At 35.0% G+C, this 18,535-nt stretch overlaps 1 pseudogene across 1 annotated transcript; it reads left to right on the forward strand.

The window, feature by feature from the left end:
* The first annotated feature begins 1,355 nt into the window (after nt 1-1,355).
* On the forward strand, nt 1,356-16,131 carry LOC143538131 (pleiotropic drug resistance protein 1-like; annotated as a pseudogene). The gene is made up of 23 exons (XR_013136200.1): nt 1,356-1,537; nt 2,436-2,822; nt 4,648-4,785; nt 4,889-4,977; nt 5,421-5,505; nt 5,669-5,828; nt 5,919-5,995; nt 6,348-6,401; nt 6,490-6,580; nt 7,260-7,561; nt 8,009-8,290; nt 8,847-9,163; nt 9,243-9,403; nt 9,846-9,949; nt 10,042-10,192; nt 10,279-10,451; nt 11,705-12,037; nt 12,676-12,966; nt 13,054-13,137; nt 13,832-14,277; nt 14,357-14,527; nt 14,957-15,211; nt 15,780-16,131. The product of XR_013136200.1 is annotated as a pleiotropic drug resistance protein 1-like (transcript).
* The last annotated feature ends 2,404 nt before the right edge of the window (nt 16,132-18,535 follow it).

Raw genomic sequence — 18,535 nt, forward strand, 5'->3', positions numbered from 1 at the left:
AAGTTCTCGATTAACTCTTTGTAATCCATATTTTCTAATACATTGCTCTCAATAACTACAATTGTCAATCCGTCAAATTTTTCTCGAGACATTGTGAATTGTAAGTAAAGAATTCAACAACTTTATTTTTAAAATACTTCTTTATGTTTGAAAGTGCTCCTAACATTTGCGAAAACACCTTTGTTGATCAAACTTTAGTACCAAATAAAAATATTGCAAAAACCGTTTACAAGACCAATAGATTGTTTGAGTTTGAAAAAAAAACCATGTAGTTTTTCGCTAAAGTCTATGTCATAATGTTCAAAAGAAAAAACATTGTGCGCTTCGTTTTTTTTCTAAAGCTCAGCGAGTAAAAGTCAATTGGATACAATCAAATTAATATCACATAAAATATTATAATACACAATATAAAAAATAGTCATTCTTAAAATAAAAATTTGTTGTTCAAAATATATAATTCTAGTTAATCATGTTTATCCTGTATCTTTTGATGGAAAGGGAGTATGCTTAAATAAGAAAAAAAATGCTTACACAAGGAATCGAACATATTGTACGTTCGCCATTGCAAGCATGTTAGCTATGCGTAGTGGAGGGGCTATAAATGGGGGCGAATTGCGATACGTGACGCCCAGTCAGCAAGGGATAAAAATTTGTTTTTGGGGTGTAATGGTGTAGGGGCTTACAAATAATAATAATATATATATATATATATATGTATATGTATATATATAACACACACACAAAGTAATATAATAATAATATTCCTTTTCCTCTTCCGGCGACAAAAACATCCCGCCCCCGCCCCTTTTCGCCCGAAAATCGTGGAGGGGTGAGGGCGGTGTTCCAAAACCTTCTCGCCGTAGCCCACGCCCCAACTACGCACTGCCTTAGTAACCATCTGATCCTCGGCCAACTTATTGATTTATTTAGATTGGTTTTTCTTTTATATGCATAAAATGAGAAAAAAGAAAAGTATAATTTTTAGGTCTTATGCGATGACCAACAAAAACATTTTAAATTTACAGAAAAATTACTACATTCCTCTCTCCTCACTGATAACAACTTAAATTACTCTCTATCCTATAAAAACATCTGTCACTATGATAAGCATAATGTGAATGCTCTAATCTATTATCTAAAGCTTGAGATAAGAAATATAGGTGTATAGGGGGTAAAGAATAGGTGGAAAAGAAGCGGCTGTTCAAAAAAATATATGTATAATGAGAATTGATGTAAAAGGTTATGGAGTTGTCAACATATTTTGATGGTTTCTAGATAGTCAAACGTATCACATGGCTATTAAAAAACTATTTATTCCAACAGAGCCAGTTGACTCCCATGAGGGTGTGTTTAAATCCTCGCGCCACTTAATTAAACTTGCACCTGTGGCTGCATCTCTGATATTATTATTAACTTGTATCATGGAAAACCTCTTTCTCTCTAGATTTGATCAACCTTTTTAAAACACTAAAAACCCTTTTTGATCTGCATTGATTCTTCAAAGTTTTTCATAGTTTCAAGGTTTTCTTGATCACTGGTGAGTACCCATTTTCGAAGTTTTATACATAGTTTAAATTTATCATTTTTTACTCGGTGGTGTAAATTTATCATTTTTCAGCTGAAAAGTTTTTACATAGTGTAAATTTACCCATTTTCGACTGACATTTTAAGGCTGGCCTCTTTGTTTTTCGCTCGGTAGTATAAATTTATCCTTTTCCGGCCAAAAATTTTTATACCTAGTGTAAATTTATCCGTTTCCGCCCGAAATTTTGAGTCTAACCCCTCCGTTTTTTTGCTCGATAGTGTTTTTAAACAAATTTATGTGATTTATGGTGAAACACTGAAAACCCATATAAAATATTATTCATATATGTCCTTTCCAATGTGGTGTAGTGGTAAGCAACTTGGATGGCTCAATGAAAAAAGACTGGGATCTCCAATCCTGAGGGCGTCTGGGTTTTACCACTAGTGGGCCTTCGGGTTGGGTGGGTTTTCTCCGGAACTGGAGATAACTTGGAGGCACTTAAGGGCTCCGTGTGGCTGGGTTGGGCAGCTGGCGGTGGCCTTTTGACATTGGGTCACCCTGTACGGAGTACCTAGGCAATTCTGTTTGTTGGCCGTTAAAAAATGATATTATTCATATCAGCGTTTTTAAGGAAATTTATGTTATATATGGTGAAACACTGAAAACCCATATCAGATACTATTCATATCAACTGATTTTAAACAAATTTATGTTATTTATGGTAAAACACTCAAAACCCATATCAGATATTATTCATATAAACTGTTTTTAAACAAATTTATGTTATGGTAAAACACTGAAAACCCATATCAGATATTATTCATATATTTTTAAAACTTTTTATTTATTCATATCAACTGTTTTATAACAAATTTATGTTATTTATGGTGAAACACTGAAAACATTTCAGGGTGGTTTTGATCAGTAAATAAGCATGGATGGAAGTGATATTTACAAAGCTAGTAGAAGTATAAGATTAGGGAGTTTAAGAGCAACAAGTAATGGAGCAATGGGGAGTTTAAGATCTGGAAGTACTTCTCTATGGAGGAACACTGGCTTGGATGTGTTTTCAAAATCAACTCGAGAAGAAGATGATGAAGAAGCTCTTAAATGGGCGTCTCTCGAAAAGCTTCCAACTTTCGATCGTTTGAAGAAAGGTTTGCTTTTCGGATCGACAGGGCCTTCTTATGAGGTTGATGTTGATAATCTTAAATTCGAGGACCGAAAAAGATTGCTTGATAGGCTTGTGAATACTGCTGATGAAGATAATGAGAAGTTCTTGTTAAAGCTTAGAGACGTCTTGATAGGTATTCATTGTTTCCTAACTTTCGGTTTTTTATTTTAACGGTAAATGTTATTTGTATTTTAGTTACACCGATAGATTTGAACTACTTACATGTCTTGGTTTGAACTTGTGACCAATGTTTTCAGACCTGACACATACGTTATGCCTTACCGGGTCAAAGGTCGGATTGGACTGGGAGGAAGGACCGGTGTTTGACCCGGATGATGTCATAAATAATTTAATATAAATATATAAAAAAATTATAAATATAAAAAAGTTAATAATAATAATCAACTTCCATGTACATTTACACATATTTTTTAAATATTTAACATTTATATTTCTTTCATATTAAAATAAATGTAGTTTGGCTGGTTGGTTAGTATAGTATATTCAATAATACTTAATCTCGGTCATACACCCAGTTTCGATTCCCCGGCGTCCAAACTATTTTTATTTAATTAAAAAGCTTTTTTCCAGTTTACTGGGTCCAGGCCGACCGCCACCCGAGAAACCTGGCGGGTCCCAACCGGCCGGGCCGGGCCAGGCCGGATTTTAATGCCTACCAAGTAGACTAGCCTTATATTAACAACTAGGCGAGTTATTTCCTTCAAAACTAATTTCCCAAAAACATTAGCCAGCTCTACACTCTAGCTCCAAACACTCACCAAAAGTCAATGGCAAAATGCATATATTTCTGTACTCTTTTATTTCATAAAAATGGTTGAAAGTTACTCTTTCATGACATAGTAGTCAAAATTCTATAGTGTCATAGTGGTTGCAAGTTACTCTTTTATGACATATATTTTAAAACACTTATATGTAATAATGACCATAGCAGCCCTACACTCAAGCCACCATCATCAGGTGGCGGCATTTAGTGATGACAGGAGACTAGATGAGTAGGCGACGATCATTTTCATGGCCTAAAGCACATTAGAATACTGGAACCTTTTTCGTTTTTTTTTCTAAAGACAAATGTTGTTATTCATACTCTAGGTTACATCGATTAATCTTAAGCCACTTACCATGGCATGTGTATCTAATAAATAACTAGCCCCAAATTAGCAACTAGATGAGTTATTTCCTTCAAAACTAATTTCTCAGAAACATTAGTCAGCTCTACACATAACTCCAAACACTCAACAAAAGTCAAGGACATAGATTTCTAAATTCTTTAATTCGTAATGGTTGAAAGATACTCTTTTGTGACATAAGTCAAAACTCTTTTAATGTCATAATGTTGGCAAGTTACTCTTTTTTGACATATATTTCAAAACTCTTTTGTCATAATGGTCATTGTAGCTATATACTCTAGCCATAATCACCAGGTGGCGGCACATGGTGATGATGAGAGACTAGACACTAGGTGAAGGTTTTTCCTGGTTTGAAGGTGAGTGACTGAGTGTATCCTGATGCGATGGCTTTCGCCAGTAGCTCATTTGAAAGATTCATTGACCTTTCAAAAAAAAAAAAGAAAATGGGCCCAAAGCTTATGATTTATTTCACTACCCCTTGAGCCGCCTCCTATGCTGGGATATCGATTTTAACAATCTTAATAGTGTTTTCGTTTGCATTTAGTGATACTGAATGAAATCATGCGATACGATAGATAAACACAAGCTCGAGAGAGATAGTTAATATATTTCAAATTGTCTTTCTAGGCATATAATGAGTATTTTGCACAAGACATTCTAGCTGTGGCAATACTACTATAAAACTAAACATTAGCTAGCCTCAAAATGGTTGCAAATACCCATTTGTGATCGATTTATGACTACTTTACGGTTGCTAACTAATGAGTTTGTCGTTAATATGACGTGCCACATATTTTAAGCCGGAAATCATTTGCAGGGTTGGGATTGATTTGCCAACAACTGAAGTTAAGTTCGAGCATTTGAGTGTCGAGGCAGACGTGAACACCGGAAGTAGAGCTTTACCTAGTTTTATAAACTTCCACATTGATATACTTGAGGTAAAGAATCAAATCATTATATATACATACAACTTTCTTATATCTTTCTAATAACTTCCTCTTTATAATTAACGAAATATGTATCCGTGTTTGATTGCATTAGATGTTCTTGAGCTCATTCCGTCTACTTCCGAATTCAAAAAAGCATATAACCATCCTCGATGATATTAGCGGTATTGTTAAGCCTAGCAGGTGAGCAGGATGAACATAAAGTAGAGGGAAAATCACCAAAATAGTCATTTTGAACTACTCTGGAAAAATAATCTTGACTTTAAATAATTTCCAATCAACCAGTGTTTGGCCTGTGTCTGTTAGCGCAACATATTTCAATCTTGACTCAGTGGTTTTCTATCTAGCGCAGTAGATCCATTATGTTGCGCTAGATCCTACACCGCATTTAAGAAATTGGTGCAACAAATTCATACACACTGTCGGAGCCAGGGGTCCCATCAAATTGCTATATTTGTAAATAAATAAAGTTAAATGATATTTTTGTTAAAAAAAAGTCAAGGCTATTTTTGAAAAAATATTTCTCAAGACGGCCATTTCGGTATTTTCCTTATAATGAAAAAAAACTCAACTTTGATCTTCCTTGTTAAATCTAACATGATAATACACATGTAACATGTTTATAGAATGACATTACTTTTGGGCCCTCCAAGTTCCGGGAAAACGACACTTTTGTTAGCCTTGGCTGGAAAGCTTGATAAAGAACTTAAGGTAAATGTTTAATTCAAATGACTTACTTCAAAGATTTAAACATTTTATCTTTCCATCCATTTGTTAGTTCACATTATATGACTAAGTGTTCTAAGCATTAGAGTTGAGAATAAATAGTTAAATACTTAAATACACTTATCTGTTTTTATTTTTGTACTTTTAGACATCTGGCAAGGTGACATACAATGGCCATGAATTACATGAGTTTGTACCAGAAAGAACCTCTGCTTACATCAGTCAAAACGATGTTCATATTGGAGAAATGACAGTAAGAGAAACCTTGGCTTTCTCTGCACGGTGCCAAGGAGTCGGATCACGTTATGGTTAGACTATATATATTCAATCCTATATTCCAAACTACTGTTTATTGATTTTATGATATTAAGATCATTTTAACAATTGTGGAATTGCAGAGATGTTGACGGAGTTGTCGAGAAGAGAAAAAGATGCAAATATTAAACCTGATCCTGATATCGACGTGTTTATGAAGGTACATAATAATATCTGAGTATGCCTGGGATTGAGTTTGAAAACACTTTATTGGCTTATTGGCTTTTTTAAAAAGCCAATAAGTTAAATGGTGTTTGACAATCATAAAAATTCCTTTTATTTTAGCTTTTTGAAAGGGTTAAAAAACAGTTTTCTGAAAGCCCTAAATCTTGGCTTTTTGAAAAAGCCAATAAATAACTTTTATCATATCGTCTTTATTTTCTGAATGACAAAAATTTGAGAACATCTTGGTTTATGGAAAACACTTTGATATTGCTATGCCAAATGCATGTTGGTTTTATATCGTTTTTCTTAGTAATACGAACTTTAAATTCGTTTATTTTATAATTAAGGCTGCAGCCACAGAAGGACAAGAAGCGAATGTGGTGACGGATTACATTCTCAAGGTATGAACTTTGGATCTATTTTTAGGTGAATAAATACATCAGTTATTTTAATAAAAATATAAAATTATGTAAATTGTTTCTTGTGCAGTTGTTGGGGTTGGACATTTGTGCTGATACCATGGTAGGAGATCAAATGATACGGGGAATTTCTGGCGGGCAAAAGAAACGTGTTACAACAGGTAAAACCGTAATAATGAAATTCTTTATGAAATACCTTTTCTTTTGTAATGGTAGAAATAATGATGACAACGCAAGTTATTATGCATTATTAATTAATAACCAGATACAATAAGAATAATTATGTGGGCCCAAGTGTAGAAGACTGGGCCATGATGTTCTGGAGGCCATGATGATTCTGGAGGCCCAAGATTGCGCTTCCAGAGGTGCTACACAAAAATGGGCATAACTTGGGCAACGGGCCTCCGTTTCAAGCGTGCTACCGGTCAAAATGACCGTTGGGCCTCCAGAAATACCTTTTTTGTTTATTTTTTCCTAAATAAGCCTTCTAGATACACTTTTTGCCCACTTTTATGTTTTTGTCTACTTTTTGGGTTTTCTTTTGGGCTGTTGTTGGGCCTGTGGTTGTTTGTGTCGGCCCAAGCCCATTTTGGATGTTTATTTAATATGTTAACTTACTTTGTGACCGATCATTAATCAGAATTGAATAAAAATAATTTGGATTTTCAAATTCTTGACTTTTGGGGTCAAATTTGGGGGTTTGGGAAGTATCTTCACGGGTATTCCAAGAATTAAAGTGATTAGCCTTCGGTTTTTAATAGTAAGTTGCATCAAATAATTACAAAGGAAACTTAATCAAGTCATGTAGTTAAGCTAATATGAAGAAAACTATATTTGCAGGTGAAATGATAGTTGGACCGTCGAAGGTTCTTCTTATGGACGATATTTCTACTGGTTTGGATAGTTCTACGACTTTCCAAATAGTGAAATCGATTAGACAATTTCTTCATATTCTTGAAGGAACTGCTGTCATTTCTCTCCTCCAGCCAGCACCCGAGACGTATGAATTATTTGATGACATTATTCTTTTAACCGACGGGAAAGTTGTGTACCAAGGACCACGAGACAACGTGCTTGAGTTTTTCGAATTTATGGGTTTCAAATGCCCTGAGAGGAAAGGGGTTGCTGATTTCTTGCAAGAAGTATGTTCAATTGTTATCCATGTGATTAAATGCACATTACCTTAATCAATTAGGCCGTTTGTAGTGGGGCGACAAACAAGCAAAAATGGAGCGATTTTATTTGAACACTGCTCCCGCGACAAAGGGGCGATTGTGGGGTGGGGGGGGTGGGGGGGGGTGGGGGGGGGGGATGAATTCTTGTCGCCTTGCATGTGTTTTCTTTTATTATTATTATTATTATTATTATTTACGTATGTGTGTGTGATATATATATAGGGCTACAACACCCTTACACCCCTAAAACAAAAAATATATATAGGGCTACAACACCATTACACCCCTAAAACAAAACCCACCATTTGCTGACTGAGCGACACATGTTGCAAAACACCCCATTTTGTAGCCCCTCCACTACACATAGCCCTTATAACAATTTTTTTATTTCGAACTTTTGTAAATGTGTTACAGGTGACATCTAAAAAGGATCAACAACAATATTGGATGAGAAGAGACCAACACTATAGATTTGTGACAGCCAAGGAGTTCACAGACTCATTCCAGTCTTTCCACGTTGGAAAGAAACTCTGCGACGATCTTAGCATCCCTTACGACAAAAGCAGAAGCCACCCGGCAGCTCTCACAACCGACAAGTACGGTTTAAATAAAAAAGAGCTATTGAAAGCTTGCATTGACAGAGAAATCTTGCTCATGAAGAGGAATTCATTTGTTTACATCTTTAAATTGTGCCAAGTAAGTGTTATTAATATAACATTCAAAACTGTTTTCAATCAACAATTAATCACTACTAAAAGTCTAAAACTTTAACATATCATTTAACTTTTTATTATTTAGCTTTTCTATAATTGAACTAATTCGCCCTGGTTGAGGCGCGCACATATAATGTATATATGTGTGGTCCCTCGGGTTGGCAAAAGTGAAATTGCACTAACTTTGATGTATTTTACTAATTTCGTGAAAATAACGTTAAAAGTGACGGGAGGTTAATCAGGCATCATGTGGTGGCGTTGATGGCCGAAAGACAAAGGTACATGCACCAATCAGCGGGTGTCCCAATGGTTGAGTGTTATGTGCCTTATGTCCAAGGCTTGATGCAAAACTACTATCGAGCCGGGGTCCTCACTGAAAGCAGCCTCTCTATTCCTATGGGGTAGAGGTAAGGCTGTCTACATCTTACCCTCCTCACTCAGACCCCATCATAGCTTTCTATTGATGGGATTTACTGAGTACGATGAATCATGTCTATGGTTGAACTACTCAAGATGATAATTGTTTTGTTCGGTTTCAGATGTTTATCATGGCGTTAGTAGCCATGACAGTGTTTCTCCGAACGGAGATGCATAGAAACAATATAGAAGACGGAGGGATATATACGGGCGCTCTATTTTTTGGTGTTATCATGATCATGTTTAACGGGATGTCTGAGATTCCAATGACGATCGCAAAGCTTCCTGTATTCTACAAGCAAAGAGACTTCCGGTTTTACCCATCGTGGGCATACGCTATTCCATCTTGGGTCGTCAAAATACCCATATCCTTTCTTGAAGCTGGCTTGTGGACGGTTCTAACTTACTACGTCATAGGATTCGATCAAGATATCACGAGGTTAATTTGTTTTCAACTTTTCATGATTAAAGATAACAAATTTCCGGTTCTTGTTTGCAACTTTATATATGTTGTGCAGATTCTTCAAACAATACCTTTTACTCATAGTTATCAACCAAGTTTCTGCGGGTTTGTTTCGAGCTATTGGGGCGATGGGTCGAAACATGATCGTTGCAAACACGTTTGGATCATTTGCACTTCTCATAATCTTTGCACTGGGTGGATTTGTCCTTTCACGGGGTAAGCATAAGTTATAACTTACTAGATTAAGGATGACGACTAAAAAGCTAGAGTTGTAGGCTAAGTTTAGTCATGTTTGACATGTGTCGAATTTGGATTGTTGAAAGTGGGTCCCAATTACTTTTTACAAAATTCAGTGTCCATAAAGTGTTAGCTACGCTGACGTGTCACTCGTTTATTGGACCAAAACTCAATAATTTCTTGAAAATTCTTGGTCAAAGATGTTTATTTTAGTAATATTTTTAACAAAATCATGTGAGGCCTTTTAATATTTCATTTCATGCACGGTACGAAACAATATATAATTAACATGTTAGAGCACATTCTCAGTAGATCCTCTATCTCTGTCTATATAATTATATTAAAAATCATTATGTGCTCCCTCTCTTTTTAATTAAATAATACTAAACGAATCAAATCTAAATACATTATCTCATTACAGATGATGTAAAGAAGTGGTGGATTTGGGGATACTGGGTATCTCCAATGATGTATGCTATGAATGGGATAACCGTTAATGAATTTCTTGCGGATAGATGGAATAAGGCAAGTCGTTTTACGCTTACTCTTGATCGCATTCTATATTAATAATCAGAATTTGTAGTTCTTAACTTCTTATAATTACTTCCATTTTGTAGAATGTAAATGGCACAACACTTGGGAAAACAATCATCATTTCTCGAGGGTTGTTCGCAGAAACTTACTGGTATTGGATAGCAATCTTGGCCTCACTTGGATTCATATTTCTTTTCAATATTTGTTTCGGCTTGTCTCTCGATTTTCTTAACCGTGAGTGTCTATCTTTTTTCGGCTTGTCACGTTATAAATCACATTACATTTGACCATTTTGTAACATTTGTTGTGGAATATTTTAGCTTTTGGGCAATCACGGTCTGTATCGTCAAATGATGATGATGACAAAAGCCCGGTAGAGTTATCGCATACAGGTAATGGGAACAATGAGAGCAGAAAGAAAGGAATGATTCTTCCATTCGAACCACATTCAATTACCTTCAAAGATGTCAAGTACTCGGTCGATATGCCTCAGGTATATAACTTTCTAAAGATTTATTTTTCTTTAGGGAGAATGTTTTATAAACTCCCAAATTTGTTACTTAAGAACACTCATAGATTGTATGTTTCACGATTAGATTAAAGTATTTCGGGTGTACGAAATTAACAATCAAGCAAGTCAAAAAGCTCTAAAAAGAACAAGAATGTATTCACCATTAAAAATAAAGTTCTGATTACGTGCGTTAAATTGACAAAGTAAATAACTTTATATATGGGTTGAACTATTATACTGATTGGGTTAAAACATTGCAACTCTTTGCGAAAAAGCACAACACTTGACAGTTTTAACTATGTCCATTAGTGTAAAATATCATTTTTTTTTTACTTTGGATTTTTTGATTAATATGGATTTAGACTACAAAAGCGATTACAATAAAGTGGCAGACAAACGGGCAACAAGCTGCGCCGCAACCCCCTTTTGAATGGCAAAGCCAATCCTGCTCACATATACTAATTAGCATAGTTACTATCGACTAAGGTACTAATACTCAGTATTAGCTTAGGCCACCCGTAGTGGGCGACTAAAAGGGGGCGACAAGGGCGCAAACACCGCCCCTGGGGCGGCAAAATGGGCGATAAACAGAAGGGGGGGAGGGGGGCGATGAGAACTTGTCGCCTGCTCTTGTTTATGTTATATTATTATTTTAATAGTGCGTGTGTGTGATATATATATATATACATACATATATATATGTATATGGGCTACAACACCATTACACCCTTAAAACAAAAACCCACCTTTTTGCTGACCGGGCGCCACATGACGCAATTTGCCCCATTTTGTAGCCCCTCCACTACACGTAGCCTACCACTTATCTCCACTTGCTACTAATCTTTGTTGCCACCGATAATCAATAGCAACTTATTATTGATAACTAGTTAATTTGCATACAACTTTTTACTAGTGTGACCAGCGCCATGGGTTTGCGTCTTGGAAGTCATCAGGGCGGTTCCCCTAACCCCGCCAAGGCCGTTGTTGGTGTGCCCTTGGAACCTCCATCTTGGAAGTCATCAAGGGATTTTTTCCTTAGAATTTTTTAGGTTCCATGGTGCTCCAAATTAGAATAGTCTTTAACGAGTGTCTACTCTACACATTCTCTTATCAATGTTTTCGATTTCACATTTAGTTCTAAGCAAATCCAATTAGACTAAAATGGCACTGATACAATAAAATAACCAACACAAAATCATAATGTAGTAAGCGTAATGATGTATTTGTTTTTGTAGGAAATGAGAGATCAAGGAACATCTGAAGATATATTGCTGCTACTCAAGGGTGTCAGTGGAGCTTTTCGTCCGGGTGTATTAACAGCCTTGATGGGGGTTAGCGGAGAAGGAAAAACTACCTTAATGGACGTGTTAGCAGGTAGAAAAACCGGTGGGTATATAGAAGGCGACATTAGAATTTCTGGTTATCCGAAAAAACAAGAAACTTTTGCTAGGATTTCTGGATATTGTGAACAAAACGACATACATTCGCCTCATGTCACCGTTTATGAGTCCTTGATTTACTCCGCTTGGCTAAGGTTGCCATCAGACGTTAACGAAAATACCAGAAAGGTTAGTGTATATCGGGTCTCTTATATATATATATATATATATATATATATATATATATATATATATATATAGGGTAAGAATCCTAAGAGAACTTTATGAAATTGAGAACTATTTTGAGCCAAAAAAACCACTTAAAAAATATTTGAAAAACGAAAATTTTAAAAAAGTAAAAAAACAAAAAAAATTATTTTTCATCCCGGTTTCATAAAAAAAAACCTCTAATTATACACATATGTATATTTGTTGTATTCAATCTCGATTTACATAATATACACATATGTACATTATCATTTATCTTAATTGTACATATATGTGTATAAAGAATAAAATGTATAAAATTAAAAAAATAAGTATTATATATATGTGTTAATTTTGCTAAACCGATAATTTTTTAAATTTTTATGAAACCGGGATGAAAAATAAAATTTCTTGATTTTTTTACTTTTTTTTTATTTTAGTGTGTTTTTTTTATAAATTTTTTTGTTTTTTTAAAAAGAGTTTTTTTGTGGTCCAAAATGATTCTCAAAGTTCTAAATTCCAAAATGATTCTCACATTATCCTAATAATAATTTTAATAATAATAATAATAATAATAATAAAAGTTAATTGAATGAAAAAAAAAATTTGTTATTTTGCAGATGTTTGTTGATGAGGTGATGGATCTTGTCGAATTAAATCCCTTAAGAAATGCACTAGTTGGGTTGCCTGGTGTCAATGGACTCTCAACCGAACAACGAAAAAGATTAACCATAGCAGTCGAGCTTGTGGCCAACCCATCTATAATATTTATGGATGAGCCAACATCAGGGCTAGACTCTCGAGCTGCTGCAATTGTGATGAGAACCGTTAGGAACACGGTTGACACTGGAAGAACGGTTGTTTGCACCATTCATCAACCTAGCATAGACATATTTGAAGCTTTTGATGAGGTATTTATTCAAAAGTTCGCTAGAACTACTTCGTATATATATCGTTAACATCCATACTTAATAATCTCATTTAACAATATGTTGTAGCTATTCTTGATGAAAAGAGGGGGACAAGAGTTGTATGTAGGACCTATCGGTCGAAATTCACTCGACCTAATCAAGTACTTTGAGGTAAGATATCTAACTTATGCATGTATATAATTTTCAAATATTATACAAGCTGTAAAACCTTATACAAGTGATATGATACGTGAAAAATGCTATACGGACACCTGTAGGTGGTGTAAATAGTATGTAAGTGGTGTGCGCATAGCCTGACCTTTTAATTAAAAACCTTTCGTACTTTTGATGATAATAATCAAACAATAAGGAGTAAATTGTGGTTTTCGTCCCTGTGATTTGTCCAAATCTGCGGTTTTAGTCCAATAGTTTCAAATTTGTGATTTTCATCCCTGTGGTTTCATTTCACTTGCAATTAAACCCGACCCCACTAACCCCGTTAAGTCTGGTTGTTAAACTCATTAGCCTGCCCTTCACGTGACGGTCAATTTTGCCCTTTTTTCCTTAAATACACCCCAACCCCTCACATGAGGGTGCTTGCGAATTAAAACAAGGGTTTATTTGGGGAGGAAAACGACAAAACTGCCCCTTACGTGAGGGGCACGCTAACGAGTTTAACGACCAGACTTAACAGAGTTAGTGAGATCGGGTTTAATTGCAAGTGAAATGAAACCACAGAGACAAAAATTGCAAATTTAAACTACTGGACTAAAACCGCAGATTTGGACAAACCACAGGAACGAAAACCGCAGTTTACTCAACAACAAGGCTAACTTAACCATGTGGTCATGCTAATTTATACCAGGATATCGACGGGATAAGTAAGATAAAAGACGGATATAATCCCGCGACATGGATGCTTGAAGTCAGTACTTCCGCCCAAGAAATCACTCTAGGAGTTGATTTTGCCGAAATATACAAGAACTCGCAACTATATAGGCAAGTTCTAATCACATTTTTATCATCATACCATATTTGGGCTCATTGTTTTTATATTTGCACATTATATTATCTTACAGGAGAAATATGACACTTATTGCTGAACTTAGCGTACCACGTCCCGGTACCAACGACCTCTACTACCCGACCCAATTCTCGCAGCCTTTCTTCGTCCAATGTATCGCTTGTCTATGGAAACAACGGTTATCATACTGGCGAAACCCTCCATACACCGCTATTCGTTTTGCTTTCACCACCTTTATTGCCTTCATATTCGGTAGTATGTTCTGGGATCTTGGACGTAAAAGGCAAGTGTCCGAAACTAAAAAATAAACCGAACTTATTTTGTTACATTCATATAATATATATGTTTCAACTATGCGAATTTCAGGAAAACTCAACAGAACTATCTAATGCCATGGGTTCCATGTACGCGGCAACCCTGTTTCTAGGAGTTCAAAACGCATCAGCGGTGCAGCCAGTTGTTGACATTGAACGCACCGTCTTTTATAGAGAACGGGCTGCTGGAATGTATTCCGCCTTACCATATGCGTGTGCTCAGGTGACTGACTGATAACGACTTTTAACTGTGTTTATTATCTATTATAATAATTATTATTTGAGTGACATGCGGTATTCGTCCATGTGGTTTGTTCAAATTTAATATTTCAGTCCAAAAGTTTAAAAATTATTATTTCCGTCCCTAAGGTTTTATTTACGTTGCATATTTCGTCCCTGTGGTTTGTTAAAATCCGCTCTTTCAGTCCAAAATATGTTAACGAAAAGGACAAAAATTGCAATGAAAATGAAACCTTAGGGACGAAAATAGAAAATTTTAAACTTTGAACTGAAATGAAAAATTTAAACAGACCACATGGACGAAAACCACAGTTCTCCGTTATTTGACTTATCATGTATCTTTAAGTCTTTGTTACTCGTTATTTTACCCCGTTTAAAGATACATATTCTAATATTATTGTGTTTAACGCAGATTCTAGTGGAGATACCTTACATTTTCTTCCAAGCGATCGTTTACTGTGTCATAGTTTACGCCTTGATTGGATTCGAATGGACAGCTACGAAATTCTTGTGGTACACATTCTTCCAGTTTAGTTGTTTACTCTACATGACATATTATGGCATGATGACCGTTGCCATCACGCCCAACGCCAACATTGCTGCGATCATTGCAGCATCTTTTTACGGGTTCTTTAATCTGTTCTCGGGCTTCATTGTTCCACGACCTGTAAGTTTTTTTATTTTTATTTTTATCTTTTACCAATGTTGTAAAAGTAGGATTACAAGGCTGAGTACTCGTTACAAGGTATTTCGCCGAGGTGAGATTCTGTAAATCCGCTTAGTTACTAAGAATCGGTCAAAGATGGTCAACCTCAGCCAGAATCACGTCTTATCCGTGAACTTGGGCCGATTTCGACTAAAAAAAATAAAACTTAATTCGTATTTCAATAATATTAAAGAACAAATATCATTATTTTATTAATGATAAGTAATTTTAGAATATTTTATTATTTAAAATGTATTTCTTTTATTTATATTGATATTCACCTGTTTTTCTATAAAGAGTAGTAAACTTATGATATTCGATATATATATATAATATCCAAAAATTAATTTTCTTTATATTTACCATGTCCGAGTACTCTCCGAGTACTCCCCAAGTAGTCCGAGTACACCCAACTCCCTAGTTGGCCGCCTAGGGTCCACCTAGCGACTTTTGCAACCTTGCCTTTTACATTTAATGTTTTCAACTCGATCATTGGTGTTAATGTACATAAATTAACAAATGCTAACAGAAAATCCCGGTGTGGTGGCGGTGGTATTATTGGGCTAATCCGTTGGCATGGACCATCTACGGCATGACAGTGTCGCAGTTCGGTGACTATGAAGATTTGCTTATGAACGGTGAGCCCGTGAAGGGGTACCTGGATCGATTTTTTGGGTTCAAACATGATTTTCTTGGCGTGATCGCGGGGGTGCATGTCGGATTAGTACTTGCTTTCGGGTTTATTTTTGCTTAATGCATCAAGTCCTTCAATTTTCAGAAGAGATAGATCAGTGGTTTTAAAACATTAGTTAATGTTGAAAATCCAAAATTTGTGGTTGCATTGTTTGAATATTTCATTATTTTGTATGGCTTTACTATTATCGGAGCACGTCGGCTCCTTCACGAATGCGTCAGAAAAACACACAGTTAGTTGGATCTGCCAGAAAATGGAACACGTGGTGACTTCTGATAGGTCGCATTAATCCGTCGGGTCAAAAATGGTTTACGTCGGATCCGATTGAATTTTTTTAAACATTTTAGAAATTTTTTCAAAACCATGGTTATTTTTAAAAAAACATGGTCAACATTAGCTATTTGGGGAATTTTCCCAATGAAAAATGCTTCAAGTCAAACAAGGTCTAGTGAAAATAAATTTCTACTGAAATATGTTCAAGTTGAAAGTGGTTGTTTTTAAAATAAAGTATTACAATAAATTCACCTATGTAGGTTTTATTGAGGCTAGTGGCAACAGATGGATATAGAAACATCACATAGCTCACACATATAAAGCACTTAGTGACTTTTAATTAACTTAGTATATAACTAGGTGTCTTACTTGACATGTGTTGGGACGACTTTTTGCTGTTTAATATTAAAAATTGATGCGGAATCGGTCATAATCAACGGTGTCTGCACTAAATCGTACAAAAAAAACTTGAGTGTTGTGGTGACGAATCAACACGAATTCTTTCGATCGGTATTAGGTTACGGAACTGAAAGTAAAACAAAAAAAAACATCCACACCAAAATACAACTTAACAGTTAAAATAATAATTTAAATAAAAGAACACGGTGAACAAACAAAGCACACGCATGTTACGTCCAATAATTGACACGATTAGGTAAGAATCATTGGACGGTACCAACAATAACAAAACCCCACATTTTGCAGCAGCGAATCGACAAGAATAAGGTAATTATCGACAAACATTCGACACTAAATCGTAACTATAAAACTCGGTCGTTGTCCACGATACCAACACTATATTATCTTTTGGCTAAATAGAATTTAACATTAAGAACAACACTTGAAGTGTAAACATAGGATTGGTGTCACGTGGACCAATCAAATCCACCGCGACATCAACCTATGGGTATTAATTAATTATATATAATAATTTCATGATGTTCTTGTTTCTTTATAAATAGAAAAATCATGTTTTTTATTTGAATAGTTATTTAGAATACATCAAATTATTTGAGAACAAATCTACTTGACTCTATAATCTTTAACTTTTTCTAAATTTCATTAGAATATTAATTTACACATCTCTTGATTGATTCGTTTTAATTTAGCTTATTTATTGTACTTCCGAATACTTTTTTTTAGATTTTAAGTGTTCCATTGGGGGAAAGATTTAAGATCATGCATCAAATGACTGATTTGAAACTAAAACGGACCCAAATTACTTGTTTCACTCGAACTTAGATTACAAAGGAACATGTTAGCATACTCTTATTTGGTCTTTATGTACGTGTATCGGTTTAATTTGATGAAAATTATGGATTCAATAACCAACTAGTTAATGCTTTCGACAAACGAAAAACGAATCATGTCACAATAGTTGGGTTGGTAAGATCTTTGGCCCAAATCGACTCGAATGGTTTGGTTTGACGGTTTGACTAGTTCTTTTAAAATTGTTGGTTTGAATAATTTTTTTAATTAAATAAACATGGTTCACAAAATATTAATATATATATAGCCGGTTACTAGATTCAAACAATCAATTGAACTATTATACCTGGTTTTCTTTTCTAGATCGTAATCTAATCGTATAAACCTCAACCCTAGTGAATTAACTGTTTCTATTTTCCGATTTAAACGGTTTATCGGTTTATCCCTGTCTTGAAAAGAGAAAAAAAACAAAACAAAACAAAAAAACCAAGGTGTCAAGAATATAGCCATATGTAACAAGCCACCATTCATTATTAGGAAGTGTGGGTGCAAGTACAAAGGCCACACTAGCTAGTTCTTATCATGTGCACACCTGCTTGATAGGACTAACATAAATGTCCAAACGAAACACATTGGCTGTCATGTTTTGGAAACCCTTTGTGAAAAATTCCTTCTTCTATTCGTTTAGAATAATCAAACGTTAAATTACTAAGATTAAAACTTATATTGATTTAATGTAACAATTAAAAAACTTAATAACTGTTCTTCATGGTGTATAAATTACATCCTCCGATACAAGGTCTATGACAACTGACATTTTTCATGTAACTTGTAGAATTATAGCTTCTAATGTATGATGTACAAATTATTATTGCTTTCTCTTATGGTTGCATAACTTTGGTGTGTCGAAAGCTCATAGTTTGGCCAACATATGTAGTTTCGTGTACGTTTACTAAACTCCTACATACAATTGATAGCTCTATTGGCCGTTCATAGGCGTGGTAAAATTAACGAGATCAAATTAATGCATGGTGTACAAGTAGCTAGTCCTTGGTTGGATTGTATCGTTTACATTAACATTTGAATGTTTCTAGGAGTAGGGTTCTTTT

The sequence above is a fragment of the Bidens hawaiensis genome, unplaced genomic scaffold (genome assembly GCF_021521415.1).
Source record: "Bidens hawaiensis isolate Kalapana, Puna unplaced genomic scaffold, B.hawaiensis_p1.1 tig00000780_1, whole genome shotgun sequence".
In the NCBI taxonomy this organism is placed as follows: Eukaryota; Viridiplantae; Streptophyta; class Magnoliopsida; order Asterales; family Asteraceae; genus Bidens; species Bidens hawaiensis.